Consider the following 18369-nt stretch of genomic DNA (forward strand, 5'->3'; position numbering starts at 1 on the left):
GGGTGGCTACATCTTGTTGCTATGTCTTCTTAAATTGGCTTTTAATTGCCTTTTTAAATTGGTGCGTCAGTTGACCCCAGAGGGTTAAATCTGCCCAGACTGGCATAGACCCCCAGTTTGTTGGCATAGACTCTGTGCATGTCTGTCAGCCTGTATCTATCTATGGCGAATGCTGAGCCAACTTTTCCGCCTGTTCCTGCTCCCAGGCCGGCTAGGGTCCAGCCTTCTCCTGCCTATTAATTTGGGTGGGAACAACTGTGATCTGGCCTTTCCTTGCACCTACACCAGTTCCCCAGGTGAGGGCAGCTGACCCAACAAACTCCTGCACCCATACCAGTTCGTCAGTTGGGAGCACCTTGTGTCCTGTCTGTCCCTGCACCCACACCTTGTCCCGGGAGAAGAGCGGCCAGGTTTCAACATCAGCCTTAGTCAACAGTGTACCCTTTTGCATGCCCTGGACAGCCCGAGCTAGCTTAGTTTCCGCCAGAGGTTAATTCCTAGCCCATTACAGAGTCCATATCAGTGTAGATACTCAACACAATTTTGTTTCACATTTAGATCTGATGTGTTTTTCTAAGTGTTCTTTTAATTTTTTGAGCAGCATACACATACATACATACAACAATTTTAATATGTGGCAGTAATCTCAAAAAATTTCAAACAGTAGATTCAACTCCAGTAAAGAATTAGATCTGAATAATAATATATAATATGATTAATTTAAGATAACATTATGATTAAACTTCTGAACCTAAGTCGGTACAACACAGCTGAATAAATTTCAGAGGCCTCGTTAAGTTTTCTTAACTCTTTTACATTCAGGTTACCCTTCAATATGGATAGAAAACAGCTATGAGAAAGACAGATAAGGAGAGAAATTTGGTATTATATTCTTCTATTGATTCCATTTATCCATTTTTACTTTTGTATCGTATTTTTGTGAGCAGCATGGGACTATAACAGTATCTTATGCAACCTTGTCTTGTCAAATAATCAAGAATGTACCTTGAAATAATTTTTTAAAATCTACATCAAGTATATTTTACCTTTTGGGGGTTTAGGTATAAAGCAGCCAAATAAATACATTTGAATGTTACAAAATTGTACTAAACAATTTTAGTACTGCAGTATTTCCTGTACTTTTATTGTCCGTATGATCATTCTGGGTACACAAGCCGCATGAAAATAAAGCTGCTTGCCAATTTCATGAATGACACCAACAAAAACAATCAATCTAAGACCAGTAAATTGGACGCTATCAGGAGGTGTGAGATTATACGTCTGCACTCTCTAGCCTACAGTAAAATAAAAGTTATCAAGGATTCAACAAATCATTTCCAAACCCAGTTGGTGACTTTGTCTTTTTCAAGGTGTTTCCCCTCTATCTCTACTTCAATTTTATTCGTTATTGAAAGAATGGTTATGCAGTGTGGCTTTCTGTCAGTGCTGCTTTAGGGTTGACTGCGAGGACAGATTTTGCTGCAGACAGAAAACTGGCACAGAATACAATATAACCACAAACACTTTTGTTAAGGTTCAAAATTGAGGAAGGAGAGTACAAACCACCCATGGTCCAGAAGCTCTTGGTCAAACAATGATTTTAATGACTACACACGTGTGGGAAGAACACTCTGTGCGCAGACAGCAAGTGGTCTTCGACTTACTAAAGCACAAACAATTATTTTATAACATCAGGGCTTGATTTACTGACGCCCCTTCATGCGTCACAGATACATTTTATACATAGATCAGATCAACACCACAATGACTTTTAACACAGTTTAAAAAGAACATCGTCTTCTATCTTCATGGCTGGCACTTCCTGTCTACCTTTCAGTTCTTGTCTTGTTCCTCTTTCTTGCCGAGACAACAAGAAACGGTTCCTCTTTTACCGAGACAATTTTGCAGTTACAGCCAGACATGACTAAACTCTTTCCTATAAATAAATCTAACTAATGTGTGTGTGTTGACCTCACTCAGCCTCTATGTCACCTCTCGCACTTCTGACCTTTTACCAGACCAGAGGCTCACTGAGACTATGTGTATGTCCTCTACTAAATAAATGTTTTAACCAAGAACCTCTACTAAAACCTTAATATAAAATGACCTGATATAAGTGTTTTGTAAGCATGTATTGCAATTCCTTCTATGTTCTAGTTTTCCCTCAGCATATATCACCTGAACAGTCACGTCAGTGAAGCTTAAGACCTTTGAAGAACCTGAACATCAACTCAAATAAGCACAGATATGCAATATGTATAAAATAGTTATAACTGCACCTGGAATACAAAGTTAACATCATCATAAACATCTTAAGGCCATCTTAAAGCTATCTGTTACATTGTTAAAGCAATGATCATACTGCAGATTATATTATCAATGCAATGGTACTGATAATAATTATTTAACAATAACAGTAAAATAATTTCCCTGCTCCACACTTTCAAGAGTTTTTCTTGTGACTTTAAACAAACCTACAGATTATAGACATATATATAGATATATTGACATAATTATATTAAAACTGCTTGAACTATTATAAATTCAATTTCTGATGTTATATTGTCATATTGTTATTATTAGCTAGTGCCATTTGTGTCTTTCTGCACACACTTTTGTTGGCAAAAAAGTTTAATTATCGTATAGTTTGATTATTCCGTTGTTCTTGTTTCTAGTTTTTTTTTTATGCTAGACTGTATTTTCAAAACTAGCTTAAAGCAGCATAAAACAATAAAGACAAAGGAACAAAGTCATGAATTTGCCATATGCAAAAATTTGGTGGAATAAAGACGTACAACATTTTGTACAAAGTCCAGAATACCATCATCTTCTGTAGATAAACCCACAGTTGATAAACTTTGAAACAAACCAATGCAATTCACAGAAGACAATTTATCTATAATAATTCAAACAACACACTAGATTTAGAAACTGTATTACTAAATCTACCTAAAGATTTAAAAAAAATAAGCTCTGTTCTTTTGTTAGACAGCTGGAATGTTGAGTAACACTCAACATTAACATTAACTTTTCTATGAGTCTGTGGTGGCCAGTGCGATCCTCTATGCTGTTGCATGCTGGGGGAGCAGGCTGAGGGTCGCAGATGCCAACAGACTTAATAAACTGATCCGTAAGGCCAGCAATGTTGTGGGGATGGAGCTGGACTCCCTCAAGGTGGTGTCGGAGAGGCGGATGCTGTCCAAGATAAAGACAATGTTGGATAACACCTCCCACCCACTCCATGACATGTTGGTCAGTCACAGGAGCTCGTTCAGTGAGAGACTGAGATTACCGAAAAGCACCACTGAACGACACAGGAAATCATTCCTGCCTGTGGCCATCTCCCTGTACAACACATCCACTTAACACACTGTTTGCTGCTACAACTACACATGTTTCTTTTCCAAATATTTATTTATAAGTGACTTATGTATGTATGTATGTATATATATATGTATATATTGTACTATTCTTAGTTAGCGTATTGTCTGTCTTGTCTTAATGTTGGTTTAAAATGGAGCACTGTAACAAAAAATAATTTCCCCCAGGGATCAATAAAGTATTCTGATTCTGATTCTGATTCTGATAACCAGAGGGGGTCTGGTCTGTTAATCGAAGCCATTGCTGATAATGCTATCACTGTTCCCCATGTCCATGTCTAAAATAACTCTTTGATAGAAATAACTGTATAACAATTTGTCTTCACTTTAGTGTAATCTTTAAAAGACAAGAGGGATGCTAGTTCGTATCTATATAAAGCAACAGTCTGACTTATGTATCGAGGTTAGAGTTATCTATCTGGCTTCCTTAAATCTCATTGTTAGAAACATAATGTTCGGCTTCATCAGAGTAACAGCAATTATTAAACATCTGAAACATGGTGAGTGGGCTATAAAATTGTTGATCTAAAGCAGTTTTCATCCATGTACAAATCCCTGAACCTTTCTAAATATTATCTAAAAGATGTGAACATAAGATTAGTTTCTTCAGATAAATGCACAGAAATCTCTGCAAACCAAGTGACTGTATAATTAAATTCAAATACATTTTACTTATGTAGTGCCAAAACACAACAACAGTCACCTCAAGGCACTTTATTTTGTAGGGTAACTACCGTATTAGAGAGAACACCCCAAAAATCAGATGACCCCCTAAGAGCAAGCACTTGGCAACAGTGGGGAAGAAAAACTCCCTGTTAAAAGGAAGAAATCTCTGTCAAAACAAGCTGATGGATTGGCAGCCATCTGCTGTGACCAGCTGGAGGTGAGGCGAGGGAGACAGGGGAAAAAACACTTTGGAAGAAAATGCAGAATGGTGTATAAACACAGAGTGAGTTAAAAAAGGTGAAAAAAGAAAAACTCTGTGCATCATGTCTGTGAAGGTTCTCAGTCACCCAGGTCATCATAGTCTAAGCTTCTTCAGTTCAGAACTGAAGAAGCTAAATAGCCTAGAAACCACATGTAAACCAGCAGGGAGGTCTTTAAGATAAGATGGGATCTGATTATTCAACACCTCCTATGAGAGGAAAAGGAATTTTTAATTCAATTCTGGCTTTAAGAGGGAGCCAATGAAGAGAAGCCAATACGTGATAAATATGCTTTGTATTTCTGACCCATTCAGCACTCTTATTGCAGAATTTGGATCACCAGACGGCTTTTCAGGCAGTTTTTCGGGTTTTTAGTACAATATGATTATTGTACTTGGAAATTATGATCCAGATCTTTGTGTTTTTAACACTGCACTTTAACAAATTGGTGTGTGCTTTCTGGCTTCATGGACAGATAAATAGAGCTGTATATCATCTGCACTGCACTGAGGTCTAGCAGGACACAGAGATGAGTCCAATGTTGGAGGCCATATGAGGATCAGTTGTAACTTTCACTAAAGATGTTTCTATACTGTGTTGAATTTGGAAACCCGACTGAAACTCTTCAAATAAACCATTCCTCTGCTGATGGTCAGTTACCTATTTGACAACTATTATTTCAAGAATTTCTGATCTAAAAGAAAGGTTGGAGATTGGTCTATAATTAGTCAAGAATGCTGGGTCACGCGATGACTTTTTGAGTGATCGTTCAATCACTGTCACCTTAAAGGCCTGTGTGTAGCCCATTAACAGAAATAGATCGACTCTAGGTAATATTGAAGCATTAACAAATGATAGAACTTCTTCGAGTAGTCTTGTAGGAAAGGGATATAATATAGCTTGATCTTGATAAGAAAAAAGACATTTTTCCACAGTAAACTGGCTAAACTTGCCCCTAATTCACCATATCACTAATTCTTTAGTTTCTACAGAAAACCTTTGTTGTGATGATCTCTCTCTTTTACTGGTCATTTATTTTCTGACCTTTTCCTGTAACACTGAAGTGACTTCTTCTTTTACAGGAGGGAACATAAACAAGCCTTTATTATCCAGGCCTGCGCTGTCCATTTGATAGATGTCATTTTGATCCTGCTAGAAAATGCTCAGGGTGGTTGTCCAGACTGCCTGCAATTTATCTGGTGTGTCTGGATTAAACAGTATACACTCCTGGCAGCCTCTGAGACAAGCACTGCTCAGAACAATTTTAAATGTAAATACAACCTGACAATGAAAATCTATCTTTGCGCTTTCACTCTGTTCTCAGAACAAACGAGGGCAGGGAGCAGGAGCCAAGTGACTGACTGCACAGGGAGTCTGTCTGCAGCTAGTGAAATATGTAGATAGGAGTTGAGAGTTGTGCAAATTTGAAAACTTGAAACCGAGAAATTGCACTAAACAGACAATTTCTATAGCTTGATACCACTTTATGCAAACAGCGTCTGACTGGAAAATTAAAAGCGCAACGTGAAAAGAGTAAACATTTCATCTTGTTTAAGCAGAACAAGCTGAACTAGCCCTCCTGTACAGTGATTATGTTAACTCTGTGCTGTGTTCCTGTAAAAGACAATATCTATAAGTGAATGCTGGCAGCACAGACACAGTGTTGTATTAATGATCTGTTAGGGAGGGGTTTCAGTCCAAAACATATTTCATGAGCCAGAAGAATGAGTGCTGAGGTTTTTGGGTTTGGGGTCATCTAAAGAGTCAAGCCCAAGACCAAAACATCCCTCAAGGAGTCCCCACAGGAAGTCCTCTCTAAGAGTGCAATAAGAAAGGGAGTTTTAAGTTTTGGGGGGTGTTTGCTGCCCAAAACATAGCAAGAGCATCTTTATCTATAATGTTAAACAGAAGAAATACCTCACAGCCAACCACAGTAAAAGATTTGACATATCTCCAAAATGCATCATGTTGTATATTTAGTTACCAGAGCAATAAAACAGTTGTGAAATTATTTTTGTAAAAAACAGAGATGTAGTCCTGAACATCATCCTGAAGATGCTCCTTACATGGTCTGAACATGACTACTCTTCACATCAAGAAATAGGAGGGAAATATGGGCTGGTTATCATTTTCATTGAACAAAAAAAAAAAGAAAGAAAAAAATATATATATACACACATATGTACACACACACACACACCATATAACCCACTTAGACCACTCATATATAGTTTATTCAATAATAGGGACTAATACCTCAAAGTGAGTAACAACCAGAATGGAACAGTTTAATGCTGTGTTATTGAAACTAACATTAGCTATGATCAAGTGAACATAGTGAAAGTTATCAGCTCACTTCTCATAATTAGAGCAATCTATATCCTGATGTTTCACAACTACATTTTAGAGCTGCTAACCAACATGCTGAAACAGACCACAACCGTAGAACATAACTTTCCAATTTCCACATGCTGGCGTCTTTCACTTTTATATGACCACTTACTCGCAAAGCTGAATGATGTCTGTTTATATGTTGAAGGGTTTGGCGTTAGCACCAGGCAGGCTTCTGCTCCATCTGATTGTTTATGTTCATTGTGGAGACCCACCACCTTCAACCGACATCAATTCAGGCAAGAGAGACAGAACCACCATGTGTGAGTGTTCTCTTACTGTAAATATTTCCTTAGCTATGCATTTGTCGGCTGCCCTCCCTGCCAGCATTGACACAGTAAAAAAAGGGGAGGGCTCAGACAGATTTAGACAGAGGTGGTTCGTTTGATACAGTACATCAGGGACTGTTGAAGATTACTTGTCAGACTGAGGGATTTTCAGTCAGCGAAAACACTGTGCATCTGTCTACATGAGGATTATACAGTGAAAGAAATAGGTCGTTGTAACAGGTTAGTTCAAATGATTGATCTGAGATGATCTTAAGGCAGTATGCACGGTAATCAATTTAACATCAAACAAGGTGATGAGCCTCTTTGAACTTGACAGTGACCCGATCAGTGATGTAAAGTAACAGCCTTAAAGACTTCTCTTTGAATGCTCTGGGTTCTAAGTCCTACGGTTATTCCCTACTAGTAAACTAGTTTACTGCTTTAAGTTCAACAACTATTTTAAGCCGCAACAGACCAGGAACGTCTTCAGGGTGTACTGTGTCTCTTGCCCTGTGACAGTCCCACCATGACTCTGAATCAGAGAAAGCTGAAGAGGATGGCTGGACAGACCGACAACAGGCATTATGATATAAGAATAAACATTTTGCAAGGGTTAATGTTAAGGTGGTGGAAACTATACTGAGAAACAGTTAAGTTGGAGTCCTGATCTATACATTTTTAGACCATCAAGCCTGACGTAACTGAAAAAGTAAAGACTCTATTAAACCGTAAGAGTGCACATTAGACTGCAAAGTTTAGGGTATGCACCTGTACTACTAACAGCTGATTTCTCTAAAAAAAAAAAAAAAAAAAATCTCTTAATATTGTAACAATTTTATACCATGTCTCTGGTGATAAAGCAACAAGTACAAGAATATGAGAACAAATGTATTATATGAGCAGACTGTACTTTAAATATGTAGAAGAAATACCTTCATCGTGACCATTACAAGGTTAGTGACTCTAGGATAACGTGCACCAGAATAGGACCTGAGTGTTTTAATCAGATGTTTCTTTAAAAAAGAAAACACATGTGTGACTAATCATAGAACAGTCTCACTCTTCTTGCCCTTTTTCCAAGCATTTGGAGACTTTGTACCGTTATTTTCCCAAACTATTTCAATGTGGGAGAAAAAAAAACTTTTTTTTTTTATTCTGATCCAAAAAATAATAAGAAACCATAACACATTAGCTGAGTTTAGAAATGCATTTTTTCACAATAAATAATTAGTTACTGTGGCTATGCTAAAGGGAAAATATGATCTTGTAGCATTGGAATGTCTCCTCTGTGTCCTGCCAAATCTGAGCTGGAAACACTTAGTAAGGAACCTGCGTGTACTAGGAACTGCTAATAATTTGCTTAAGGGAACCCACATCTGGTTGGATGGCTGAGGCAGAGGTTAAGAGTGTCGAAACTGGGCCACTGCTCCTTGCCAGTTGCAGGCTGAGAATAGGGCTTAATGTTAAACAAAAATCTTAACTGCAGGAAATAGGCCTGTTATCATAATATAACCATTTGCCTTGGCTGAGAACCAGACTAAAATTGTTCCTTGTTTACTATTTTTGACTAGGGCCAAAAGTTTATAGATAGATAAAGCTTAAATCCTTAGCACAGCAACAGCAGTTCCCCCATTGTTTATTTTTTAGTATCATGGCCAAAAAGTACAGCACATTGAAAAAGTGTGAAAAAAAAGCAAGTTTGTTTCCACAGCCATCAGCCTTGTTTGAGGGCTAAGACGATAATCCAAAGAGTTCCACCCTCCGAGCTACTGAGACGACTGCTCAAACGCTTCATAACTTCTTGCAACAGCTGCTTTAGGAAAACAGAAGCAAACACAGAAAAGTGTTTAAAAGTTACAACCTAGCTGGAACAGACGTGAAAACCAATTAAACATGAGAAAAGTGATGTTTGGGGTTTTTTTAGCTTGCAGAGGTTTTTCCTGCCATTCTTGGAGCTTATGGCAGAGCTGAATCTTAAAGCAGAGAATATCAAAAAAAGGGAGGGGGGGGGATAGAGAACAGATGACATGTAAAGGTAAGATGAGAAGGAATTTTGACAAGGCATTTGTCTTTGAGCATCATGGACGAACAGCTTGCAAGAATTTTGGCCTTGAGGATCTCACCTGTGCTATTCAAACACTGTTAATCTTGCTGATGATGCATTCCTTTCATTTGCTAAACTCTCTGTGCAATAAACTACCTCAAACTGACAGCACTGCACAGTGTACCCTAGTGTAATAATGATTTCTTAACTTCCCTGTAAAGAAAACATTAAGACGACAGGAGGACCAGAGAAGGTCAGCGGTTGCAGGGAATGAATCTTGAGTTTCTTGAGAGTGCATCACACCCTTTCTGTTCATATTATTGCTTTCCATTAGAAATAGGCTGAATCACATTCATATGACTTGTTTAATACTTCTGATTATCAACAGGAACTCTGTTGGCACATTTATCCTTAGTTGTGTGCATGAGGACATTTCAGGCCTACATGAAAACACAGCACCTTTGCTACTGCAGCAGTTCCGCTGTGAGATCCCCAACGTAAAAAGAAAATAGCCAACAAACAGTAGTGTATTTAGTTTTTCCATGAGGAAAACTCTTTTTAAGCGTAGTGCTATTATAGCAGCTTATCTGTCATTTTGTTAAACCCAGATTGTTTAGTGCATTTCCTACTAAAGATAACGAACATCAAAACAGTGGAAAGGCTAATGTCCTCAGTGAAATTCTAATGGGCCAAGAAAAGCTAAAATGACTCCTGACAGATCTCCATTTTTAATACTCAGTCGGGTTTTACTTTTGGGAAAAGATCACATAGCTGTCGGTTAAGAAGCTCAAATGTAGTCATAAGCTTTGTTACTACTAAGCGTTGTTATATAGTTACTGTGTGCAATAACTCACTGTTATTACCAGCTGTTTCTGGTGACAGGATAGCAAACTTCAGATTGATATACGTAGCAGAACTCCAACTATTTAGTAGCCTAGGATTCCATCTATAACAAGGCATTATGATGGTGTGAATGTTAATAATGAATGTTAATTCAGTGTCCAACATAGTGTCCCCAGGTCAGTGCCTCAGAGTTTTACTGGCTCATGTACATTTTTATTGAAATGCAAAAGAAAAAGAATAATTTATATTTAAATTTTTAAGTATTACTAAGTTTAAAAAACAAATTTTATGTAATTTCACTTTAAATCTGAAAAATAATGTTACAAAAGCCTTGACACCCCCCCCCCCCTTAGACTCCCCTTTGTTTCCTCAGGTATCATTGCGATTGAAAACACGATGGCTGCCGTGAGCCTTCAGCAAGACGCCTAATTTAAACACGGTATCAGACTAAGTTCATCTGCATATTTTAATGTAATTTCTGTAGCCTTACTGGAGGTTTTTCACTGTGTAAAACAAACTGTGGTGGATGGAGCAGCTACAAAGTTCACTCTTCTTCATGTCAAAGTTTGTTGATCAGAAGCTTTGATGAAGGACTCCCACTAGGCTTTTTCCCAGTAAAGATTTTAATTGTGATTACAGGAATAGAGCTGCTGCTTTCTTTCACTCTACGTATTTGCTCTCCGCCGTGTGCATAGACACACTCCATGTTAAACTATGACAACATCATCATCACTGCTGCTGTTGTGTTATCAGTCTTTTTGTTGAAAAACTGGGGTCTGAGTGGGCTTAATGTTGTCATACTCTGTATTCGCATGGCTGCTCCTGGATATGTTTCTTTTCCAACTCTATAATTAGTTACATGGTGACAACTGAGCACTCCAGAGCTGTGTGTTACATGAAAACAACAAAGCAAGGACGTTTTTATAATCAAGGAATCATTGCAGGCCTACATCACAGTTCAATTGACTGATTTTACAGGTAAAATCAGGTAAACAACAAAGAGACAGATTTGTTTCATTAACAATACAGGTTGTTGTTTCTTGAATGGTAGAGGAGGTCATCTACTATTTGGAAGGTTGGTGGTTGGATCCCTGGTTGCTCCAGTCTGCATGCCAAAGTGTCCTTAGGCAAGTTGCTCTCTGATGCATTGGACTTGGATTGGACTGGAGCTTGAAATTTAAAAAGCACATAGGCAGAGAAAAAAGTGGATGTATGAATATGTGTGAATGGATACATGAGGCCTATTGTATAAACCCTTTGAGTGCTCAAGTAGAGTACAAAAGCACTATATAAGAACCAGTCCATTTATCAAAGCAGTTTGGGAAAACACCTTACACTACAGCTATGACCTTTACATTCTTAAATCAAGAAATGAGTAGCAAACAGATATACAACTCAAACGCTGGTGTGAGTATAACGTAAAAGCAAAAGTGAGTATTGCATGCAGTGTTTTGTCTTACTATCAATTACACCAACTCAGCCTGTAGACAGCTCCAGAAGGATATAATTAATGTCTCAGACCAACAAAAAACAGATGTAATTCTGTTCACGAAGAGGCCACCATGCAGCCCCTACACAAGTATTACTGAGAAACTATTTGCTTCAGGCACTGCAACATGTAGATTTCTCTTAACCCTAGAACACTATCGCTGGGTGATTTACACCCGAGAAAATACATTTACATGATTTCCCTCTCCTGCAGCTGTTTGCGTGTCGAGGAGCCTGTGCCATCACCAGGGAAGTCTCAAATGTCCCAGGAATGGGTGGACCAAAGACCAGCTTTCCAGAGTCATTATTTTGGTTTAGAAGTTTTATTTTTCATTTTGTTAGACATGGCACAGTTGAAAGTAAAAGAAGACCACTCTAATTTGTCATGTGTTGTCATATTTTGATATATTTGATTACTTTTCATTGGTTATATTATATCGGGTAAAAATCACCCGGCATTAGTGATCGTGTTACTATTTATAGCGATAGTGTTCTAGGGTTAACAAGGGTTTCTAGACATAGGATTCTCTCATATAGTAACACAAAGTTGAGAAAACTACCACCAGTGAAAATAGATTATATTGGTTGGAGAGTTAAACATCGACTTCTTAGGAAAGACTTGATCGTCGTCATGATTCTGCTTTTGGAGTCTTTGTATGTCTTTAGAGTAACACAAGAACATGTGCTGAAAGTGAGATAGAGAGAAGAAGAAGGCATGGGGAGTTTTGATAGTTTCAGCCCCAAATTACTGATAGTAACACTGAAACAAATTTTCCAGTCTACCATAGCATTTAAATGACCTGCTATGATGATGAGTACTGCAAGTGCATCATGTGAACACACATAAGCTTATGTAATGAATCATCTGCTTTTGAATAATTATTACCCTTACTTTCAGATATCTGAATAACTTTACCAGATTTCTGTTACCTTGTTGGATTACTGTTGCACATTTGGACACTTCACTGTTGCTACAAGTGTACAAGCTCTTTTCCCAGACAGAAAAATGACCAATAACATCTGTAAGCGAGGGCATGCCAGCTTTCCAGCTTTTTGTTTTTGGTCACTCTGACTAATATAATGACTCACTTTTTAAAAGGGATATCCAACTTTGAGGTTCACAGTGTTTTTATTACAGTGGTGTTGTAAAGTAATGAGTTACTGTAACAAATCACCCCAAGTCAGTCCATTTCTATGAGGTCATTACATGCAAACAGAGGACTTTGAATCAAAGGAAAAGTATCATTAACACTACCATTCAATCTTGATGTCTACAGTTCTTGCATTCTTTAATTGGAATAAAATCATTTTTATTATTTTATTCTTCTTAAACCGTTACAACAAAATGAGAGAGACTGGCACGTTTTTGTCTGTAAACCTATCTTCAACATCTGAGGGAACCTAAAGAAGGGGGTTGTACCCAAATCTACAGACTCTTGTCGAAGTTCATTTCCCCCAGCCTCCTCCACTCAATGAATTCCAGATGTTTTGCAGACGAAAGTGAATTTTAAAGGGTGGAGGGATGCTGGCAGTTGTGAGGAGCTGTTCGTTTTTGTACAGTAATGCATATATGTACCTAAAAAAAAAAAAAAAAAAAGTCATACAGACCCCTTATGCATGGCAAGACTCCAAAGTCTTGCTGAGAGATTCTGCCTTTAATCTCCTAAAGAACATTATCAGCATTCAGCAGTAAAAGTAGCAGCATAATTTACGAGTTACGATAAACGCAAACGCAGATACACTTAATACAGCCAAAATAACAGAGCAAGTCCACACACACTGTACAATTGCCAACTTAGTTCAAGTAACAGCCAGAATCATTTCAGAGTCTAATGAAGTCCTGAGCAGCACATCTTTGGCAGAAAGTCCACAATTCTTCTAAAATTTACATACTAGGTCAGGCAAGCAGAGGAGGTGTTTCTGATCTACTGACTGTGTGTGGTCTGCCTCACTGGAATAACCTAGAGTCATGACTGGAAAAAAATACTGCTCTCCATTTTTAATAAATATCAAATCCTTCTTGCCTGAGGGAGAGATGAAAAGAAGCCTCCATCTAGTGTTCCTCTTGGCTCCTAATAAAGTGGCAGCCCCCATGCAAGACTCTAAGACAAGAGGAATCAAATGAAAAATGCATGAAATGTAATTATTGTCCCCGCAGCTTGTGCAATATAAAAGCATATGAGTATGAGTTGCTTCTACTAAACAAGTGAAATGAAAGTGTTCACTTGAACATACTTTTAAATAGTCTGAGCAAGTTAGCTATATGTAGCTATATGTGCTTTATTCTTTTTTTTCCCAAATATGAAAGATGTCATTTTGTGAATAACCATGGACTTCTCTGACCCCTCATCAAATCCATTAAGGTTTCCCTCAAACTGCTTGAAGCACCAACAAGTCTGACTTCTAGCTGCAAATCATGGTTTCACACTCGCCACTCTTTCGCCTGACTCACTTGACCAGGATTGCAGACTCATTGTTTGCTTTCCTTCCCGGTAGCAGCAAACGCTGGCGACCGCGCATGACATTGGCAGCAGATGTGGCGGGGCCCAGAAAAAATAAACTGCTCGACGATGATGCTGTCCGCAGAAGCTAAATATTGACTTAGCGACCTGTAATCAGATTCACACACATGACAGAATGGAAATAAACAGCAACATTGGCCCATGTCGCCTCTGCCGACCCTCCCACCACAACACAAGAACCCCAGCTCGCAGGGAAAAAATCGTCCGCCTGGGAGCTGTAAGCTCAGTCGATCTGGTAATGAGAACTTGCATATGACGCCAAGGGGTGGGAAAAGGAAAATTGTAGACCTATTATGATGTATAATTACTTGTGTGACAGTCCTGCCTCCTACCAGCTCTAAAATCCTGCTTAGTGAAAGTTTTGCTGTGGACTCTTTATGGCTTTTAAATTTCTTCTCAGAAAATTTTAACCTAAAAAAAAAAAAAAAAAAAAAAAAAGTACATATTTTGATAAGGAAAAAAAAATAATAATTTCATGGTTGATTCAATGAGGTTTAAACCCCACGTTTCTGTATTTGACCAAAACAAATGGTGCTTGTTTAAGAGATAACCTTTTCTCCACATATGTTTATAAGATCAGTGTTAATCCAAGCATCTGTTTATCTGCCTGAGTCACAGCGCTGGCTCATTTTCTACAGAGACAGAAAACATTAAGCCAGCATTCTCTGAGCTCCATAAATTAAGGTTCAAAATATAAGCCCTTCATGTGGTTGGAATCTGCAGATTAAACAATGGTCATAAATCAGGCACATCTGGGGTGCAATAAATCTGTCCTTCTATTTTTGGACACCTCGCTCTGAGTCCGGTTTGCCAGGATTTGAAGAGCTCTCAATGCAGATAGAGGGATCAGTATGGCTTGAGCATTGTCTCACGCAGTTGTATTATTCATCCATGAAAATCACTTTTTGCTATGGATCAGCATGTACTTGGAATCAAATTGTCCATGAAGTTCATTACTTTGATATTACAGTCTTTTCCAAGGATTATTTTGGCTCTCAGCAAGAGTTCTTTTTTCTGCTGATCAGCAAAATGGCACGACTGATTCAGTGGTAACAAATACAGTTTGAACTGAAAAAAATTCAAGCATGTCCCAGCTTGTGTGCTGTATTACAGAATAATAAATTAACGTTTGCTTGACTCTAAATTATAAGTACACCTGCTGCCATCATATCCAGTCATTTGTACATGAAGACTAAGACATGTACCAAAACTAAACATGCAACTCCTTCTATCAATATCACTATTGCATTTTATTTAAGACACCGATCGTTTACGTGGACGCACACAGCCATTCCCTTCTTCAAATGCTGAAATCCCGCAGTCATTCTTTAATTATTATCTAGGTTTATGATGTCCAACGTAGAATAGTGAATGTGTTATTGTATCATTATGTTGCTAGAGAAAAGCAAAGCTTTGATCTAGTTTGTATTTGAGTTGCATGCATAATTATTATTTCTGTCTCCTTGGTTTATTTGCAGCAGATGTGTGGGAATTGATTCTGTATTACACCAAACCATCTGCTATTCATTCACTCTTCATTTGTTTTGTTTTCTATGAATTGAACACGCTCAGAATGAACGTTTGGAATCTTTTATCACTTGCCAGTTGTCCAAACTAATGAGGGATATGAAAGCTTTCTGCTGAGCTTTATATTTTGGGGCATAACAGCCTTTAACCACATGCTTTTGTAGGCTTTATGTATATATTTATATACACTCTAAATACACGCTCAGCGCGTTTATATCTGAAGCCATCAATCTGAAGGCCTAAATCAGAACAAAAGGGATGCTGGAGCCAGGAAGATATTCATTGTCTCCCATAAAAGAATTAGCTGAATAAACAGCTTTAATGCAAACTTGCATGGAGTTCCAGCCTTTTCAAAAGTTGGAAATCCACACAAGTTCAATGTAGATATTCGTTTTACTGGACTGGCATGACTTTCAAGTTTTTTTCTCTCTGCAAAGCGTAGAAAAAGCTACAAAGTCCACCAGGAGTTGATGGTGTTGGCATACGCCAAATAAAAACTTTCACCAAGAGGACCGCGGTTTGTGTCTTATGTGGTATCATTACATCTCTGTAATTGTATTTTTAGAATAGACTGGGAAGAAAATTACACAAAAAAAACCAAAACATTTTTGGTGAGGTTTATGCCCCAAAGCTACAATACTGTACAGAAGTCTTGTGAAAGCACTCGGTTCTTTATATTTGCTAGGATAAAGGGAAATATTTGCATTGATCTATTGTGAAAAAATAAATGCAAATCCAATATATACTCTATTTCCAGGCTTTATGAAAGACATTTAAAGCTCTTCTTTGAATTAACACAAAACTGGTTCACCCCTTGACTTCTAGGTCCTCAGCCCTATTAAATGTTAACTTACAGAGGATCACTGGAGGGTCGTTGGTCTTCTTTGCAAAATGTTGTTGTTGTCTTTATTTTAACCTATTAAGAACATTGACATAAATCTTTAACATAGATGGTAAAACTGAATTAATGGAACTGTTTCTCACTGTGTTTGTGTATTTACAGGGCAAAAATGAAGAGCACACTTCTACCGGTGTCTTTGGACTCCAATACAAACATTAGAGCCTAACCTGATGTCTAGCATTTGTCGACCAAAAACAGTTAATGGATACTTGTGGCTATTTTGCGTAACTGTGTTCACAGTAAGGCTAATAATTATACATGTTGCAGATGCTGCTTTTTCCATATACCCTCTAATAGCAGGTTTTAAACCAAACCCAGGTAAGATGGCTGCCATATGGTTCCATTTGTGTGTGGGAATGTGTTTTGACATTTCCTTTTTATTGTTAAGATCTAAATGAAATATCCAACTGTTGCCTTTTATTCCAGTAGGAGGCTGTAATTGTCGGATGCCTGGATAAACTGTCAGCTTAGACCGATTTCTTCTGCAGCCATCTGGACCATTAGTCCCCCTTCAATGCCTGCACATTTTTGGACTCACTACACAGGGGAGGAGATAGCGGCTCAGATGACGCCAAAGGTAATCACAGGAACTTGAATGGGCCCCTGCCACTGATGCGCAGACCAGACTGATAAGTTGGACAAAATGCACATTTGAGGTTGAGATTTTTTTTTCCAGGACAGCCTAATTGCTGCTGAGTGGTGGGCAGTTTGGCCAGATAATCAAGATGGCAGAAAATTGATTAATCCCTAGCCAGTCTTTTGAATGAAGCCAAGTTTCCTTCAGTTTGAACAATTCCATCATTGAGGGGGGAAAAGGGAAAGTTTTTCAGAAATACACGTCATGTGTGACTACACGTGTCTTTCTGATTTGAAGCTCACTCTTGGTTGATAAACTAAGCATATTATATACATACTACAGCAGTATGTACCATAACCTTTGTTCCAGGGTAAGAATTGCTTTAATAAAAACAAAACAAAAAGAAAGAAAGAAAGAAACCATTTAATATTCCCAGCAATAATCCCTTGGAGGGAATTGAGCCTTCAATAAATATTTAGCCATATATACTGCTGTGAAGCACAAGAAATTAAATGCTCAGGTAAAAATCATGTTGTTTCTGTTATTCTACTCCACTGTGTGAAGTAGAGTATGAAGCATATAGCAATACACTGGAAACAACAGAAGCATATTATATTCACAGTAAGAAAATAAATATTCAGGTTTTGCTCTAATGAGAATTTCTTTCAGATAATTTTGTGGTGTGACATTTTTCTCATTATCACGACAAATTATCCTGCTATGTTACAAACTCCTTTTTAATAGAACACATTTAAATCTAAATTGAATTATAAAGAGAACAAATCAAAATCTAATAAGAAAGCCTTTTTTGCTATCTTTTGAATTAACACTAATGCATGCTCAAATACCTGCTCAACTGATCATCTTGTGTTCTTTACAGTGATGTGCTCCAAAACACATTAACGAAGTGACATCCAAACCAAGAGCAAAACCCCCTGCTCCTTTCTGACTGGGACAAAATAAGCTTCCATTCGGAGAAAGACTGATTCCTCAGTCACACATGATAATTCCTTTATGCCATTGTAAGTAACCTACCATTACCTTGGATGATAGTAAATGCTTGTGTTTCGTGTGTCAGCCTTTCCTGGCTTTCCTTCTGGGAAATCACCTGCAGAGTGTGTAAAGGCAGCTGTAGGAGGTGAGCTGCAAAAGCCATAAGCCTTTGACAGCTCACATGTTGTTTGCTTAGCGATAACTTTTCAAAGAGAAGCTGTTTTGCGTATCCAGCTGTTTAAAGAAATGTCAGTGAGAGTGGCATTCCTACATGCTTTTGAACTTTTCTAATGATGATAAATAGGATGTTTAAGGCCATGCACTCGTACAGCATTAGTATAACTTCCTGGGCGGGGAGGCCTGGAGAATCTCATATGAAACTTTTCTACATTTTCCGTCTCTAAATAATTTCGCATGGATCTTTCTTCAAATGAAACTCCTCTAGTGCCTCAGGCAGAAGAAATAATTTGGAGTAGTGAATGTTTACTACTTCAGACTGCAACTGTAC

General features: G+C 38.0%; 1 long non-coding RNA gene across 1 annotated transcript; it reads right to left on the minus strand.

Annotated features, from left to right (window-relative positions):
- Nucleotides 1-10469: 10469 nt before the first annotated feature.
- LOC146562878 (uncharacterized) lies at nucleotides 10470-14605 on the minus strand. The gene is made up of 3 exons (XR_014894551.1): nucleotides 13794-14605; nucleotides 13366-13443; nucleotides 10470-11022 (listed from the first exon to the last, which is right to left on the minus strand). It is a non-coding gene; the product is annotated as an uncharacterized LOC146562878 (long non-coding RNA).
- Between the last annotated feature and the right edge of the window lie 3764 nt (nucleotides 14606-18369).

The sequence above is a fragment of the Mchenga conophoros genome, linkage group LG12, assembly GCF_057382185.1.
Source record: "Mchenga conophoros isolate Kocher_MC1m ecotype Shallow Benthic linkage group LG12, M_conophoros_male_GT1.1, whole genome shotgun sequence".
NCBI classification, from domain to species: Eukaryota; Metazoa; Chordata; class Actinopteri; order Cichliformes; family Cichlidae; genus Mchenga; species Mchenga conophoros.